The sequence below is a fragment of the Urocitellus parryii genome, chromosome 11 (genome assembly GCF_045843805.1).
Source record: "Urocitellus parryii isolate mUroPar1 chromosome 11, mUroPar1.hap1, whole genome shotgun sequence".
In the NCBI taxonomy this organism is placed as follows: Eukaryota; Metazoa; Chordata; class Mammalia; order Rodentia; family Sciuridae; genus Urocitellus; species Urocitellus parryii.
The window spans coordinates 81,815,429-81,820,412 of record NC_135541.1 but is presented as its reverse complement, the minus strand read 5'-3'; the positions used below and the strand labels follow the sequence as shown (position 1 = coordinate 81,820,412).

At 39.0% G+C, this 4,984-nt stretch overlaps 1 pseudogene; it reads right to left on the bottom strand.

Moving 5' to 3' along the window:
- Positions 1-2,522: 2,522 nt before the first annotated feature.
- Positions 2,523-4,096, bottom strand: LOC144249109 (actin-related protein 2/3 complex subunit 1A pseudogene; annotated as a pseudogene).
- Positions 4,097-4,984: the final 888 nt, after the last annotated feature.

The window sequence follows — 4,984 nt, the reverse complement described above, 5'->3', positions numbered from 1 at the left end:
ATGAAACTTGTGGCTCTTAGTGTATATACCACTGTGTTAACTGAGGCATTGCTTGCAATAGCCAAGATACAGAAATAACCTGTGTCCCCCCACCCATGAAAGGATTCTTTTAAAAGGTGATATGGTGGTATACATCCACAATGAAATACTATTCACCCTACAGAAACAGGAAATTCTGCATTTATAACAATATGCATGACAGTATGTTAAGTGAGGAGATTATGTTAAGTGAAATAAGCCAAGAAGTGGAAGAAAAAAAATTATGCTCTCACTTAACATGTGGAATCTAAGAGTCAAAATCATAGAAGTGGAGAGTACAATGGTGTTTACCAAGTCTCATGTGTGTGGCAGGGAGGCAGGAGGCAGCCAGGAGGGTAGATGGGGAAAGGGGGAGACTTTGGTAAACAGGCATGAGGTTAAGTTAGATAGGAGGAGGGCTATAATTAGTAATAATGTGTTTTTCAAAATAGCTAAGACAGAATTTTTAAATGCTCTCATTACAAAGAAATGACAAATACTGAGGTGATGCATATGCTAATTTATCTGAAACATCACATGGTACCCCATAAACATATGTGAGTAGTTTCTTATTAAAAATAAAACTATAAGAAGGAATATTTAGGGCTGGGGATGTGGCTCAAGCGGTAGCGCGCTCGCCTGGCATGCGTGTGGCCCGGGTTCCATCCTCAGCACCACATACCAACAAAGATGTTGTGTCCACCGAGAACTAAAAAATAAATATTAAAAAAAATTCTCTCTCTGTCTCTCTCTCCTCTCTCACTCTCTCTTAAAAAAAGAAAAAAGGAATATTTACTGTTTTTATAGATACACATAAAGCATTACATAAACCACAAAATGTTATGATTTAAGACTTCACTCCAAAGCTTTTCTTATGTCCCTGCTTAACATATTTCTCTTGTTTTGCTAAACTCGTGGAGTCTTCTACATGTAGGTCTGTAGTAGTTTCATTGTAAAGAAAAGATACAAGAGCAAGGGATAAGAGTTTAATGTAATTTTGATATGTATTATGAAAGTATTTTGCTGGTATTATCACAAAAGTTCTTACAAAAGAGAAATACATAATTCTAGAGGAGTAAAATGTATAAGGGTTTTCTGTAACAGGAATATTAAGTAGTGGAGTGAGAAAAGCCTGTATAGGCCACCATGACATTCTTGGAGACACAGTTAAGGAGAAGAATGCAAAATGTTTACATTATTGAGATTAAAATGAAAGAGCAAATATGACACAGTTGGAGCATGACAAAACAGCACAAAAAATGCTGCAAACTTTAGTGTGAAGCTCCATTCTGGCTGTCTGGGTTATCCTCACAATAATGATATCACAAACATACAAACTCCTACAGCTGAAGTAAATTACCATCAAAGAAACAGCAACACTAGTAGCTAGCTTTACTTTGAAGGAAGGTCTGGGGAGGAGACTGGAAGGACTGTATCTACACATGTGTAAAAGGATGAGATTCCATGGAGGCTGTATATATAAAAGGCCTGTACTGAGCACACATGCTGGCGTATTTCTTTAGTGGAATAGTTTTTCTTTTCCTTTTTGTGTCATGAATTTTATTTTCAATATTTTTATTGGTGTATCATAGTTATACACATTGATGGGATTTTTGTTACATATTCATACATGCACACATTATAAGAATATAATTTGGCCAATATCATTCCTTAGCACTTTTCCCTCACTCCCCTTCTCCCACTCACTGGTCCCTTTCCTCTTTTTGACCTCCCACTGATTTTTAGGAGATCCACCCCAACTTTTGTTTTCCTTTTTCTCTCTAGCCTCTACATATCAGAGAAAAACATAACAACACTTGATCTTCTGACTTTGGTTTATTTTGCTTAACATAATAGTCTCTGTTTCCATTCATTTTCTTTCAAATGACATAATTTTATTTTTATTTATGGCTCAATAAAGTTTCATCGTGTATGTACACCACATTTTTTAATCCATTCATCTGTCGATGGACACCAAGGCTACTTCCATAGATTTGTTATTGTGAATTATTTTGCTATAAACATGGATATACATGTATCCGTATAATATGATGACTTTAATTCTTTAGGATAAACACTGAGGATTGGTATAGCTGAGTCATATGATTATTCCATTTAAGGAACCTCCATACTGATTTCCATAGTGGTTGTACTAATGTACAATCCCACCAACAGTGTAAAAGTCTCCCTTTCTCTTCACATCCTCTACAGCATTTATTATTATTTGTATTCTTAATGACTGCCATTTTGACTGTTGTGAGATTTGCATTTCCCTAATTGCTAATGATGTTGAACATTTTTTCATATATTTGTGGCCATTTGTATTTTTTTGTTTTAAGAAGTGTCTGTTTAATACATTTGTATGTTTCTATTTATTAATTGGGTCATTTGATTTTTTTTTTTGAGTTCTTTATATATTCTAGATATTAAACCTCTCTCAATACAGTAGCTAGGCAAAGATTTTCTCCCATTCTTTAAGTTCTCTCTTTCCATTCTTTTTTTTTTTCACATTTGGGATTTTTATTTAATTTTCTAGCAGACAATTTACATACCTCCCTCACCCTTTCCTTTAAGTTAGTGTGACAATTTTCCATAATAAACTACTTGAACAGAAGCTTTGGTCAAGAATGGAATGAAATAGCAAAAACAAAAAAACAAAACAAAACAAAAAAAAAACCACTGTTGCCTTTAAAAAACCAACACTTTCACCAATTATATTTAAACAAAAACACACGATGTTTTCGCCACGTGTTTACAGTGCTTCCTGGGGCGGCTCTCCTCACCGTCTCGCTGGGGCAGAGCGGCAGGCAGCCATGTTTCTCCTGCTGGATGGGGGAGGCTCACACAGGTTCACATTATCCGGAGGCCTTGGATTGAAGACTCTAAGGTCTTGAAATCCCAAATGGTCATGGCTCCATCGATGCCAGTAGTGCAAAATTTGCGACAATCTTGCTTGTCCACCTCATAAATAGACACTTGAGTGATGCTATTCTGGTGCAGCGTTTCCAAGGCTGTATTGCGGTCCTCGGTGGTGGCCCTCTTGTCCATGTTGCGGAAGCGTTCCATGGCAGACATGTTGCGCTGGATGCTCTGTTTTGGAATGTCTAGCCTGGAGACAAAGGTCAAGCAGCCGCGGTCATCGTAGTTAAAGAGCATCGGGCAGCAGTCATGGCCAGCTGCCACAACGCTATTCTCTGAGACAAATGATACACTCAGGAGTGGCAGGAACTCTGTTTTCAGAGTTGAGACCTGGACACTTTTTGAGGCATCAGCAACAGACACGGTGCTGTCATGGCTGACCCAGGCCAAGCGGCTCCCACTGGCAGAGAAGCTGACCCCATGGACCCAGCCGCCAGTGCCACTGCCACCAAATTCTGACATCAACTGACCAAAAGGCATCTTGCTGCCCCAGGGCGTGCTGGCTGGCTTCTCATCTACTTCTTTAATGTAGGCAGAAAATACTCTGCATTTGAAGTCGCACGATCCTGCTGCCAGCAAAACGTTGTTGGGATGCCAATCCAAGCTGAGGACCGTGGAGCGGATAGGCTTTTTAATGTGCTTGCTTACCCACCAGTCATTTTCAGATTCGAAGTAGCAAACAGAAATGAGCCGTGCTCCACTTCCCACAGCAAATTTGTTCTCTAGAGGGGACCATTTCACAAAAGTGGCTGCGCGATTGATCCTCAGGATCACCAAGGTGGGCTTCCAGACACCATCTTTCTGACTCCAGACGTAGGCATTGCGGTCTGCCCCACAAGTGACGATGCGGTCACTCTTGGGAGCCCAGTCAATACCTGTGATGTGTCCGTTGTGCTCCTTGAGTTCATGAGCTTTCACCCACTGGCTCCCATTCTTCTTATAGATGTGCACTTCATGATTATTGGGGCTAAGGGCAATCTGGGTACGATCCCTGTTCCAAGCATGACAGGTGATTGGCTCTAGTAAAAACTGATGCAGGGACATTATTCTTAGTGTTTTCAGAGGATAGAAAGCTGGGGTCGGGGCGGTCCGGAGGGGCTCGGAGCGGAGAATTCGCGGACTCTGGTCAGTCCACGCGAACAGGCTCCGGCGGGCGAGGGCGGAGCTCTCTTTCCATTCTTAATTATTGCCTTTGCTGTGCAGAAGCCTTTTAATTTGGTGCCATCTCATTTATTAACTCTTAACATTATTTCTTGAGCTTTTGGGGTCCTATTGAGAAAGTCATTTTCTATGCCTGTATGCTGAAATGTTGATCCTATATTTTCTTCTTGGAGTTGCATTGTTTCTGGTGCAATGATGGAACAGTTTTACTGTGGAATTTCCTGCTGATAATGATCACAATTGGTACAAATAAGCTTCATATTTATGCATTACATTGCATTACTTGACCTGTCTGACACCACCTCTCACATCAAGAAAACCTAGAATGAACAGGTAGCTGAGTTAGAGAAACTGAAAAAAAAAAAAATTAAAACATCTTCTTAATTATTTTGAATGCTAAACAGATGTTTCTTTGAAGGCAATATAATACAGCAGAGAGTTATATAGCAGCTAGGTTTTATACAGTTAGAGTAGCAAAAAGAGTTTTCAAATTTATTTTGACTTGTTACGAGCTGATATATTAGTTTTCACAAATGAGGAAATGCTAAGTGCTAATGTTGCAGTTATTACTGAGTTCCTGGTTGCTGAAGGAAGCCTGGCACTTTATTAGTATAATGAATTTACAATTCTTAACTTATTTAATTGCAAATACATATTATCTGTATTATTAACCTGATGATTATTTTTCCATTAGTAGAAATTGTGTCATTTATAGTGGCTCATTTACAGTTGCTTATAAAAGACTCTTTATTTAGTCTAAAGCAAAATTTTAGGACCAATTACCTTCTTTTGCAAGCTCTATGAACAATCTTTTGTATGGAAAATAAAATGGCTCTGGCACTTTGTGGATACATTGGGTGGTGTTAGAGCTGCTGTCTTTATTTGA